Below are 14,325 nucleotides of genomic sequence, written 5' to 3'. Positions count from 1 at the left end.
GAGGCTGGGGGCAGTTATGATGTCGTTGGTTGGCAGACACCCAGTCTTAATTCCCTTATTGGAAGAGGAGCAGGAGGAAGAGGAGAAAGCTAAAGCCTCTGGAAAAAGTGCCTTCAAACAAGGGAAAGAAAATATGCCTTAGTTTTTCCTTTTTTAAAATGTTTCTCTTTTATTTTTTAAATTATGAAAGTATGATAAGACATTTACAGGAGACTTGGAAAATACAGAACAAGATTACATATAGTTCTACTATATATCACAATTATTTTTTAAGTAGATAAATTAAAATTTTAGTTGGGAGTTTCAATATCAAACTCTCAAAAGTTAATAGAATGACCATATGGAGAAGTAGAAGGATATAGTAGACCTGAAAAGCACTATGAACCAACTCAATTAAGATTTATACAGTTTTCACACAATAGTAGGATACAAATTCTATTCAAGTTCCCATAGACTATAAACTGAGAGATGCTGGACCATATCCAGGGTCATAAGGTGCAAGAATTTCATGGTCTAAAGGGCATAAACTGTTAACTTGGGACAAATTGTTAACTTGGAAGAAATCCAGTTCATATAATAACTGTGGAAAGACTTGGGTTTTTCCATGTCGCATTGGAACTATGTGAGAACTCACATTGGGTGAGAAAACATGTATCTGAGGTTTGAGGAAGCCATCAGTGTACGTGTAGCTCTCAACAAACAGGAGAACTTGGAAGGGAACCCTTAACCTGGTATTTCATGTCAGAATGACTTTAGTACCACCTTGAACCTTCTGGGCACAAGAACAAGTTCATCCTGGAGGATCTCTAAATTCCATGGCTGGACAAGCCTTTCCTTGTCTGACTGTATCCTTTATGAGAGAGATCACACTAAAGAGAAAAATCTATGAAATAAGGACCACGGGGAAACCAGTAATAGGTTGGCGAGCTATAGCCAGCTGTCTCGGAGAAGGCAATGGCAACCCACTCCAGTACTCTTGCCTGGAAAATCCCATGGACGGAGGAGCCTGGTAGGCTGCCATCCATGGGGTCATGAAGAGTCAGACACGACTGAGCGACTTCACTTTGACTTTTCACTTTAATGCATTGGAGGAGGAAATGGCAACCCACTCCTGTGTTCTTGCCTGGAGAATCCCAGGGATGGGGGAGCCTGGTGGACTGCTATCTATGGGGTCACACAGAGTCAGACACAATTGAAGCAATTTAGCAGCAGCAGCAAAAGTATTGAAATCATAGAGTCTGTTCTCTTATCACTGTGGAATTATGTTAGAAATAAATATCAAAAGATATTTGAAAATAACACACATATTTTCAAGTGCAATGTGACATTTACTAAGATCTTTGATTTAACCATTGAAAGCCTCAATAAAGTTAGGAGACTGAAAAAATCCAGAGGGTGATTGCCAAGAAAGAAAGCATTTAAATGAGAAATTACTATCAAAATAAGAAAAAAATGAAAGATACTTTTAAATATCCCATGTATTGGAAATTAAATGTCCATTTTAAAATGATGGGTGTATCTAAGGAGCCATAACAGGGAAGATTAGAAAATGTAATAGAATAAAAATGAAAAGAGAATTTACCAGAATTTGTTGCACGCAGCTGAAGCTGCTCAATGCAATTAAATACAATGTGGAGTCTTGAATAAGACATGAAATCAAATAATGGACACTAGCATAAAATTTTGTGAAATTTAAACAAAGTCTGTACTTTAGTTAATAATACTGCACCATGTTAATTTCTTGCCTTTTTTTTTTTTTTAACAGCATAGTATTTATATTCTCAGAATTGGATTATATATGCCTTTGAACTGTGTCTTTGAATAGTCAGAGGAAGCTGAATCTCTAGAAGTGAGACTGTTTGGCATCCTTAAAAATACTGGCACCACCTATGAATAAGACAGGAAACCACAAGAAAAGGAATACTTGAAAGACAGCTAGATGCGATTGAAAGGGAGTGATACTATAGGCAAAAATACTTTCTGAGTGCCAGTGATTGTGCTAGGGTGCTGAGAATAAGATGATGAATAGAACTGTCCTCACGGATCTAGTGGAGGTAATCAGGGGAATAGAAACTTAAACTCTTGTGTGAGATGTGTGATCACAGGGTGGGACAGGGTGCAATGGGAGCACAGGGACCCCTCACCCATGCTGGGGGTCATGGCAAGCTTCCTGCGTGAAAGGACACTGGAGATCAGGCATATGAACTTGCAGGAGTTTGCTGGATGAAATAAGGGGGGAAAGAATACCATGTGTGAAGCCCAAGAGGTGAGAGAAGCCTAGAACTTTGAGGATCTTGAGAGCTTGCTGTGTCTGAATCAACATGAAGTAGGGGGTATTAGGAAATATGTGATTCAAAGGAGAATGATGATACAATACAATTCATATCCACATTATGGAGAAGGTCGTTGAGTATCACATCAGTGATTTAGAGAACCATCCTGAAAAATATTCCCAGAACTAGAGAAAAGGATTAAAAATATTGACCCTATTGGGGTTTCCCAGATGGCTCAGATGGTAAAGAATCAACCTGCAACGCAGGAGACCTGGGTTTGATCCTGGGTCCGGAGGATCCCCTGGAGAAGGGAGTGGCTAGCCACTCCAGTATTCTTACCTGGGGAAATCCCATGGACAGAAGAGCCTGGTAGGCTATGGTCCATGGAGTCACAACTGAGTGACTACCACACACACGTTGAGATAGTTGATTGGTATATAGCAGACCAGATAATTCAACCTAGGACTCCTATTCCTATGGTGCAGTAGAAATAACAACTGGGCTTAATTTAACAACTGTTCCCTGAGTTAAGTATTGGTACTTAAATACACAGATCAAGAGGGTTCTCCACAATCCAAGAAAAACTAATGGCAACGTTTTTACATTACAGGAATATAGAAGACAGATCTCATGAAAATTCAGGCAAAAAGAAGCAAATCCCCTTGCGAGAATGAAAATCCCACTGACCTTAGGCTCTTCTGCAACACTCAAGATCAGAAGACAGTTAAACATCTATTAGAGTTTTCAGGGAAAATGTTGGGGACAACCTCACACTCCAAAAGTCCATTATTTTTCAAGGCAATGGCATTTACTTTCAGATTTGCAGCCTTGCACCAGACATTCCTGAAAGAAGTGAAAGTGAAAGTTGCTCAGTCGTGTCCGACTCTTTGCCACTCCATGGACTATACAGTCCATGGAATTCTCCAGGCCAGAATACTGGAGCGGGTGGCCTTTCCCTTCCCCAGGGGTTCTTCCCAACCCAAGGATCACACCCAGGTCTCCCGCATTGCAGGCAGATTCTTTACCAACTGAGCTATCAGGTAAGCCCATTGACCATCCTGTCCCTCATTAAAAAAAAAGAAAAAAAACTTACAAAAATGCTAACAAAAGAGAAGTCAAAATGAAAGTTCAGTAATGAGGGAATCACGATTCAGAAGGACTCATGAGACCAGCCTTACTTTGGACCACAGTGTAGCTACTTGGCTGACCTCTGTGTGGTCTGGTCAGTTCTGGAGGCTGAGGGTGAAACTTGGCCTGCGAAGCTTCCCTGAACTGTTCCTCCTGAGGTAACTCCCATTTCCCAGAAAATATATTTCCCTTCCCACATGCTTTACCCCTTGTTTCAGAAGGAATGTCAAGTCTGATGACTGCTTAAAACTGATTTGGTTTCCAACAGCTGGTAATATTGTCTTAGCTACTTACCTGGTTGAGATACAGTGTTGAGAGGAACTGAACACTCCTTTTCTCAGGACAGACCTGAATGCAGCGTACCGATCAGTTTCATGTCCAAGAGCCTCTCATGCTTTCTGCATCTTTCAAACTTGGATGCTTGTCTGGCTTGTGGTACGCTGAATTGGGCAAGACTAGCAAATGGTGTGTTAGCAGCCATCGCAGCCTGAAGCTTTGCTTTATCTCATCTGGGACTTGTGAATGTCCCCTTGTTACCTATGGTTGGAACCAGCACGTTCATCATATACATATGATGCTGATGTTTAGAAATGTAGCTTATCTCTTTTTCTATTTCTTAAAGAAAATCTCAGAAGCAGATACACAATTTATCATTTCCTTTTCATCAAGGAAGTTAGTGACTCAGTTCAGCAGGGCGATATTCATAAAGGAACAGGAAAAAGGCTGAGAATCATAACATTTCTAGTTACTATTGCCGTGTAACCAGTTCCCCCAGAAATGAGTGGCTTCAATAATAACCATTTTCTCAGGCTCCTACATCCTGTGGGCTAGGAATTGGAACAGAGTGCAGTGGGGGTGATTTGTCTATCCCATGAAGCCTGGAACCCCTGTTGGTAAGACTCATATTGGGGATGATTTGATAGTAGAGGCTGGAAACTTCTGGAAGTTCTTCCACTCTCCTGTCTGGTGCCTGGGTTGTGATGACTTGGGCACTAGGGCCCCTGCTCAAAGCAGTTGCTAACTTGCCCACACTCAAGGAAAGGGGCCATACATACCACTTTCGGTGGAAGGAGTGTCAAAAAATTTTGTGGTTGTATTTTAGAAACTGCTAAACTGCTTCCCTGGTGGCTCAGATGTCTGCCTGCAATGTGGGAGACCCAGGTTCGTTCCCTGGGTCAGGAAGATCCCCTGGAGAAGGAAATGGCAACCCACACCAGTACTCTTGCCTGGAAAATCCCATGGATGGAGGAGCCTGGTAGGCTATAGTCCATGGGGTCGCAAAGAGTCGGACATGACTGAGAGACTTCACTTCAAACTGCTAACATTGGTTTTCTTTGGCTCATGGAATGGTGTTATGGATTGAATTTTGTACCCCCTAAAACTCATGTTAAAGTCCTAACCTTCAGAACCTTGGAGATAGGGTCTTTGCAGGTATAGTTAGTTGAATTAGAGCTATGTCATATTGGAATATAGCGGACTCCTAGTCCAATATGATCGGTGTCATTTTAAGAAGGGGAATTTAGGCACAGACCCTCACAGGCAGGGAATTCCATGAAGATAAAGACAGTGGTGTGGTATTTCTGCAAGCCAAGAGAGCCACCAGAAGCTAGGGGAGAAGCCGGAAGAGACTTCCTTACTGCCTCAGAAGGACCCAGCCTGAGTCACACCGTGATCTTGGACTTCTAGATCCCACAGCTAGGAGACCATCAATTCCTAGTGTGTAAGCCACCCGCTTTGTTATAGCAGTCCTAGAAAACTAGTACAGATGTGGTTTAGTTTGTTTATAATTTTTAATATTTTTCATATTTTTGACAAGGAACATATGTTTCTTTAAAAATGGGGAAAATACATTTATCTAATTTAATAATTTCAATTTCTAGGTTCCATAAAACATGGAAATATACCAAAATCTTAACTATGGTTGTATCTGTGTAAGACAAGTATTGTTGTTGTTCAGTTGCCCAGTCATGTCCAATTCTTTGCAACCACAGGGACTGCAGTCCGCCAGCCTTCCCTGTCCTTCACGGTCTCCCAGAGTTTGCTAAAACTCATGTCTATTGAGTCAGTGATGCTATCTAACCATCTCATCCTCCACCACCCTCTTCTCCTTTTGCCTTCAATCTTTCCCAGCATCAGGGTCTTTTCCAATGAGTTGGGTCTTCGCATCATGTGGCCAAAGTACTGGAGCTTCAGCTTCAGCATCAATCCCTCCAATAAGTAGTCAGAGTTGATTTCCTTTAGGATTGATGAGTTCTATCTCTCTGAAGTCCAAGGGACTCTCAAGAGTCTCCTCTAGCACCACAGTTCAAAAGCATCAATTCTTCAGCACTCAGCCTTCTTTATGGCCCAGCTCTCACATCCATACCTGACTACTGGAAAAAATCATAGCTTTGACTACATGGACCTTTGTCAGCAAAATGACGTCTCTGCTTTTTAATACACTGACTAGGTTTGTCATAGCTCTTCTTCCAAGGAGCAAGCATCTTTTAATTTCATGGCTTCAGTCAACCACCATTACAGTATAGGTATTTACAATTATAAACCATTACAAGTATAGGTAATTAAAAAAAATTCCTTCTGTTTCTCTGTGCTGAAAATGTCTTCTGTTGTAAGTGTGTGTCACTTTATTGTGGGAGGGAAAAGAGACCTCAGGAGACGGCCATTACAGCAGAAAGAGCAAGAGCTTCAGGGAGCTGGCCCTGGGTCCTGCTCTGCTACTTAGTAATTCTGAGCCTGCTTCCCAATCTGAACGTGTCGCTGTGATGTGTCGATGAATGAACATACCTGAGGCACCTGACCTGGTGCCTTATGAGCTCAGCCTTCACTCTCTATAACTTAACTGATGACTTCTGTGACTGTGATTATGGGGTGCGTGCAAGACTGAAGTAATTTAAGAGCCGTGAATGATTTTCCCTGATAGTGAAAGTCTAAGGGTGTGAAAAGCTAGGACACAGAGGGGTGGCCCTTACTGAGAAGCAAAGGCCGTTTGAGCTAAGAGCCCCTAGTTACCCAGGTTCCCCCTAAGGTTTTTAGGAAGGGTCAGGGGCAAAAATGGATCAAATGGTCATGTGGCTTTGAAAAAATTTGCAAAAGGTATTTTAAAATGCAATCAGTTAAGACTGCTGTCTCCTTCCACTCTGACCCCCACACTTACCCTGCCCTTGGATGGCTGTGGAGTGGCCATGGGGCTTTGGGGGTTGGGATATGGGAAAGTTGACTATGGATACATTTACTTCGGGTTCAGTGAGATGTATTTATGCAGTGTGCGGTCACCTTCTTGAAGAGATCAGCCATTGATAGCTGATCCGGGATACTAGGGCCTGGCAGAGAAATTCCCACTGGCCACTATGCCTGCTCACCCAGCTTGAGATGAATAAGAACACGTATAAGGACAGTTAAAAAATTATTTATCTGGGTTTGGGCTATGCTGGGTCTTCGTCCCTCTGCTCGGCCTTTCTCTAGTTGCGGCGAGGAGGGGCTGCTCTTGTCTGCCGTGGCTCGTCTTGCTGTGAAACACAGGCTCTAGGCACTCGGGTTCAGTAGCTGCGGCTCGCAGGAGTGGTTGTGGTGAACAGGCTCAGTTGCTCTGTGGCATGAGGAATCTTCCTGGACCAGGGATTGAACTTGTGTCCCCTGCATTGGCAGGCGGAGTCTTATCCACTGGGCCACCAGGGATAAAACACTTTTTACAGGGCCTTGTGCTGACAGTATGTGGGTACCTGAGGAGGAAAAAGGTTTGAAACGTATGGAGCCAGAAAGTGTCTGTGGAGAGATTTTCCAGATTTTCCAACTTCTGTATGAAAGAAATGATAGAAATCTCTCTAAATTTGACAAAAATCTTAAAAATGTACATGACATGACTGATAATGAGTTGACGTGAAGTGAAGTCGCTCAGTCGTGTCCGACTCCTTGTGACCCCGTGGACTGTAACCTACCAGACTCCTCTGTCCATGGGATTCTCCAAGCAAGTGGGTTGCCATTTCCTTCTCCAGGGGATCTTCCCGACCCAGGGATTGAACCCCGGTCTCCCACTTTGCAGGCAGACACTCTACCCTCTGAACCACCAGAGAAGTCTGATGATGAGTTGAGAAGCTGAAAAAAAAGTATTCTAAACTGTAAATGTTGACGAGAACACCATTTTAATAAAGTAAGATAAAAAAGAACCCAGATATAACTTTTATTCTTTCTTCAGAAAATGTTTATTTATTTTATATAAATGTTTATTTATTTTACAAAATCTTTCTTTATAGGAAGAAGCAATTTAAAAGGGTGTGTAGACAAAATCTTTTTAAAAAGTGATTAAAACGGGTATGCAGAAAAAGGAACAGTAATGAAATGTGTCTAGAGGTTGTTAATCAAAATACTACATAATTTTGAGGGGGGGATTTTGTTTGTTGTCAAACAAACCACTGCTTCATTCAACTGATAACTTGTCTAATGTGAACATTAAATTTATAATTTGTGATTTGTTTCTCTACATAAATATTTTTATTTGCTTTTAAGTTTGTGCTTGTGAGTTTGCATCCTTGTTCTCCAAAATGATGGAAGGCCCCTCAATACATGGGTCCGACTTAAGAGAGCCCAGCTTTCAGATTAATCCTTGTTCTTCTCAGAAGTTGTTATTGAATCTGGTGCTAATACTGAGTATTGTAGCTTCTGCTTTTCCATCTCCTACAGAAGGACTGAAAAGTGGAGCAGCTGTTTACCGACCATTTCCTTTTGATCTGGAAGGTTTCAGTAGGTCTGTCTAGTAAGACCTTGGGGATGCTGTTCACCTAGTCAGAGTAAAACCATGAGTCAGAGTGTGAGAAAATGGCTCTCAGTTTCCTAGGAAGTTTTAAATATAAAAACATGCTGTGCTTTTGAATAAAAAGTACAATTTAAAGCCAGTGGATGGAAATTTCCTATAAAAAGATACCAAAACCCCCTCACTCTTCCTATTCTTGAAAATAAAAGTTGTTTTTGTCAGAGGATCTGAGACCCAAATACATTTTTTGAAATGCATTTGGCAGACTGTGATAAGGCCCGTGGGTCCAGGTTTCTTGCCTTGGGGCAGCCCCTCCACCATGCTCCTTCTGTAACCACTGTGCTCGGGTGTCTTACAGTTTCAAAACACAGGGAAGAAAATAGACTTGCATGACAAAATCGCTTTTACATAGACGCGATTTTAATTTGAATCCAGGAATTACTCTGTGGTTCTAAAAATATTTCAGGTCTGTGAAGCTCTATTACAGATTATTTATAGCAGGTTTATTACAGAAAGAACATAAAACTAGCATCCAGCCTAGAGTATTTACTCCTCACACCTCCCCCCCACCCACCCCACTGCCCCCGCCGCCAATGCTGGTATGAAGAAAAAGAGCATGTCTTCAGAATATCTGTGTTCAAATGCCAACTTCATTCTTCGGCAAGTTACTTAGTTTTCTTATCTATAAAATATAGATGCTAATATTCACCACGAACTTCCCTGCTGGGTCAGCAGGTAATGGACCTACCCTTGATGGAGGAGATGCATGAGACGTAGGTTCAATCCCTGGGTCAGGAAGATTCCTTGGAGGAGGGCATGGCAACCCATTCTAGTATTCTTGCCTGGAGAATCCCCATGGACAGAGGAGCCTGGCGGGCTACAGTCCATGGGCTCTTAAAGAGTATTGGACATGACTTAGGGACTAAGCAATTTGAAAATTTAGCTCTCCAGGGCCAGTATCATGCTTTTCTTCACCCTAAATGCCTTCAGGGTGCATATTTGTGGGTGGCTGCTGGCTTGCTGGTCACAACATCCTTTGTTGAATGATATGGCAAGCAACATTTTTTCATCCACAGAGGCAAGGATATTAAATAAGATGACATTTTTAAAGCCTGGGCATTTGATAATACAAGCAGGGGCCAGCAGATGGTAGTTTAAATTTTGCCTTTTTTCTAACTCTTTAATCTCTGGGAATGGCCAGAAATTTTGAAAAATTACTATCTCCACTATGGGGTTGCATAGTCATATATAAACGTTCATAAATTACACCAACATTCACAAATTAGATTTGAAACATGACTCAAACAATTTGTTTAAATGCTAATGTAACAAGAGGAATTGCATACATGCAAATGAACACCTGTGAAAATTCTTAGGCAAGAGCTGCTAAGTTTAGCAACATTGGTTTAGCAGTTTGAGAGCGGGAATCTCTTTTGGGGCCAGATGTCCAATTTTGAAAGCTGCACTGTGTCGGGCACTGGGAAAGCAAAGAGGCTTCCTGACTGCTCCTTGTATGAGCAGAAGAACCCAACGCAGCGAACAGTGGCCTAAAGCAGGTCAGGCTCCTTCGCCTGTGACTTGTGTGTGTGTGTACGTGTGTGTGTGTGGTCTGTTATGTCTGACTCTTTTCCACCCTATCGACTGTAGCCCATCAGGCTCCTTTGTCCTTGGAATTTTCTAGGCAAGAATACTGGAGTGGGTTGCCATTTCCTTCTCCGGGGCATCTTCCCAACTCAGGGATCAAACCTGTATCTCCTGCATTGGTAGCAGATTCTTTACCATTGAGCCACCTGGCAAGACCAGTTTTGCAGATTGCATTATTGCTGTAATGTTTGATGAACATATGAATCAGTGAATGTTGATGAATATATTGATGTAATGTTTGTTGAACAAACAATTCCTATCTTTAAAGGAGTTATTGAACTTTATAATTAAAAATCCCAGAAGGAATACATTAAGGTCGTGTGTATCTCAGTATGTTTTGAGTACTGTGGATGCTTACTGTACTTTTCAGGATTTAGACATTTAAATTTTGCCATAGAAAATGTTTCTTAAAAAAAAGAAGAAAATGTTTCTTAGCAATTAAATGCATGCTATCCAAGTGTTGTATCACCTACAATTCTGCCAGAAACCAAGCTATACTTTTTCTCATTTCCAGTTACAATGAAAACTCTGTCACTTTTTGAGAAAATAAAAGGGAATACCTTCATATCCATTAGGTGAGGACCTCCACTTGGTTCTGGTTCCTCAAGACTTTAATATATTTTTCTTAAAGTTTGTTTGGGCTACATTGCCTTTTTACAGGCTGGTCAATTTTATGTGTGTAAATATGTGCCTACATATAATTTAAATATGGAACATGCCAAAAGATCACATCTTATCCCTTCAATAAGCCTACTGTGGGGTGTGTTATCAGGGACACCAGCCCAAGGCTGAGAGTTTTTTATTAGATATGCACACACATTGGAGAAGACACATGCCCAGTGGTATGGTGTAGTGGGCGCTGAATGGACCAACCCCCCAGCACACTGCAACAGTGAACTCCAGACAATCCACAAAGATCAACAAAGGGATACGGAGAGTGAACAAACGGATATGAACGGCAGAGGAAGGTGTCTATTTGCTGGCATCCGCTCTGACTGGAGGATGGGACATGGTCACAAAGGGTGTGTGACGGGCTGAAACTCCAATGGAAGGTCGATTGTATTCTGGCCCAAGGAAGCAGAGGGTGAAGCCTGGGGCAATCAGAGAAATGAGAAAGTGAGGGATTACCTAGAAGAGAGGTGACCTGAATTCTGTGCTTGAACACTGCACAAGGTAGACTTGGGTTTGGAGCACAGCTGGTTATCTGCGGGTTACACCCCGAGAACAGGAGAGTCAACTAAGAGTTGTGAGCATCCAGGGGTCTTGATGGAGGAGGTGGGGATTCCAGAGTCAATCCCCCAAGGATCGTGAGGGACAACCTGAGATCTGCATTGCCACCCACCTTGAGACAGAGCTTGCCGTTTCAATTTAATCAAGTCAACTGCCTGTTAAGAAAAAGTATCAACAATGTTGGGATGAATACAACAGAACTCAGTCTTGACTACAAAACATTCACAATGTCCAGGTTATAATCCCAAACTACTCAAGACAAGAAGAACCAGAAAAAAGTGGCCTGTTGTCAAGAGAGAAGACAAGGAAATGGAGGAGAAGGAAGGAAGGGAAGAGGAGGAGGAGGAGATGGAGAAAGAGAATAAAAACATTCCAGAGAGCCGTCCGGGATGTGTGGGACAATATCAAAAAGGCTAACATATAGATAGTTGAAGTTCCAGAAGAAGAGGATAGAGAGAATGAGATGGAAAATATTTGAAGGAGTAACAACAGAAAATTTCCCAAGTTTAAAGGAATACTTAAATTTACTGATTCAACAGGCTTATGGGAAATCATATGAGAATTTGGAGAGAATTCCCTGGTTGTTCAGTGGTTAGGACTCTGCGCTTCCACTGCAGGGGGCACGAGTTTGATCCCTGGTTGGGGAAACTTGATAAACTGTGGGACTCCTGGGCACAGAGCCTTTCTGTGTCTCCCGTTTCTTTGATTATAGGAAACAGCCTTCATTCAGCCTCCATGACCCTCCCTGAGTTCCAGTGAGCAGATTCAGTGAAAGTGTTAGTCACTCGGCCATGTCCAACTCTTTGTGATCCCATGGACTGTAACCCACCAGGCTCCTCTGTCCGTGGGGATTCTGCAGGCAAGGATATGAGTGGGTTGACATTTCCTCCTCCAGGGGATCTTCCCAACTCAGGCAGATGCAGGCAGTTGTAAATTAAGGAAGGGAGGGGACGTGAGACTTGGGAGAAACTGTCAAGAGCAGCCTTGGGGCAAGGTCCTATTTCTCCATCAGCAGATGTGATAGTATCTTTGAGCTGTTTTGAAAATACTGAAACTCCCTCTAGATGGGAGAAGTTAATGACGGTAAGCTGCCCACAAGCATATAGACCCCAGACCAGTTGGACCTGAAGGTTGATGATGCTGACTCCTACTTACCTCACCACCAATCCATCAGAAGAATGTCCACAAGCTGATCATGTCCTCTTTGAAAAGTTACTATAAACTTCTCCCTATCTTTCCCGAGTTGGGACACATGATTTTGAGGGCATGAGCCCGTTTTGCCTTCTGTGCCTGGCAAAGCAATAAAGCTATCCTTTTCTGCTTGACCCAGAACACTGTCTCTGAAGATTTGATTCCGCATCTGTGTACAGAGAAGCTGAGCTTTCCACAACAAACCAAGGTCCCAACGCCACACAGTGTTGTTGTTGTTGTCCAGTGGCTAAGTCGTTGTCTGACTCTTTGCAACCCCATGGACTGCAGCACGCCAGGCTTCCCTGTCCTTCACCATCTCCCAGAGTTTGCTCAAACTCATGTCCATTGCGTCAATGATGCCATCCAACCATCTCATCCTCTGTCACTCCCTTCTCCTCTTGCTCTCAATCTTTCTCTGCATCAGGGTCTTTATAGTAAGTCAGTTTTTCACATCTGGAGGCCAAAGTATTAGAGCTTCAGCTTCAACATCAGTCCTTCCAATGAATATTCAGGACTGATTTCCTTTAGGATTGACTGGTTTGATCTCGTTGTCCAAGGGACTCTCAAGAGTTTTCTCCAACACCACAGTTTGAAAGCATCGATTGTTTGGTGCTCAGCTTTCTTTATGGTCCAGCTCTCACATCCGTACAGTGTGGTACCCCCCAAGAAACCCCCCAAACTAGTTTCTTGTTAGTCATCAAAAGTTTTTTTAAAAGTAGTCTTTCCATATGGAAAGAAATTACATTAATTTTTTCCTTACATTATACACAGAGATTAACTTATAATGGGTCATAGACTTAAATGCATTAATAAAATCTCTATTTTTACATTTAGATCTATAAATGCAGACTCTTAAAAAGTTATACAACTTATAGCAGATAACAGAATAAAAGATCTTTGTGACACTTGGAGAGGAAAAATTTTTTTAAACAGAACATTAAAAGCATAAAAACGTATTAAAATGGACTGTCAATAAAATATATAAAGTATGCTGAAAACTTAGTACTTAAACACTCAATTAAAAAAATAGGCATAGGTTGAGTACTTCACAAATGGCCAATAAACATGTGAAGAGATTTTCAACACTGTTAGCCAATGGAAAATACAAATTAAAGCCACAGTGAGATAACAGGGAGGCCTGGTGTGCTGCAGTTCATGGGGTTGCAAAGAGTCGAACATGACTGAGCGACTGAACTGAGATACTATTTCATACCCACTAGAATGGGTAAAACAAAATGAACAGATATGACAATACCAGTATTACCCATCTGTTTCATACTTTGATGATGGTGGTGGTTTCATGAGTATATGTATCAGGCAAAATTGATCAAATTGAACATTTTTGAGTGGATGCAGTTTACAATATGTGAATTATATCTCAGTGAAGCTGATTTTTAAAGAGGCCGATGGAAGAATAAAATTGTTTATCATCCTGATGAGTGACCAAAGATACAAAGATGCTCAGGCACTTGCTCAAGATGATATTCTTGTAGTAAGTGTAGCTAGGATCGGAATTTCATCCAGATGATTTTCTCTTCCAATTAGATCATACTGCTGTGCATCGAATTTAGGTATGAAGAAGAGGGAAAATCAAGAAGAGAAACAAGAATCCTGAGAATCGATCTGTTGTAACTCAGACCCTGAGTCTTGTCCCAACTGGTGGCGTCAAAACACTTCCCTACAGTAGTTAAGTCACGTCTTGTTTTCACCTGTGAGAAGTTCCAATCTTTCAAAATAGCTTCCTTGTTTTCCTTTCTCTTCCCTAATTGTAACAGGCTCGATTTGAATTATAGACATTGAAATAGAAAGTTCAAGTGACCTACACCATATACCGTTAGGATATGTGAACGAGGAACTTTGGGGGCATGTTTTCGATCAGTTTCTGAGATCACCAGTGAACATCCTTCAGAGCGTTTAAGTTCTACTTAAGTTGTGTAGATGCATCAAAAATGTGTAAAGGGGGCTTTCCGGGAGGCTTAGTGGTAAAGAATCTGCCTATAGGAGACATGGGCTCCACCCCTGATCTGAGAAGATCCCACATGCCTTGGAGCAGCTAAGCCTGTGCGCCACAACTATGGAGTCTGTGCGCTAGAACCCAGGGAGCCTCATCTA

The sequence above is a fragment of the Muntiacus reevesi genome, chromosome 3 (genome assembly GCF_963930625.1).
Source record: "Muntiacus reevesi chromosome 3, mMunRee1.1, whole genome shotgun sequence".
Lineage (NCBI taxonomy): Eukaryota > Metazoa > Chordata > Mammalia > Artiodactyla > Cervidae > Muntiacus > Muntiacus reevesi.
Note: the sequence above shows the minus strand (reverse complement) of the source record.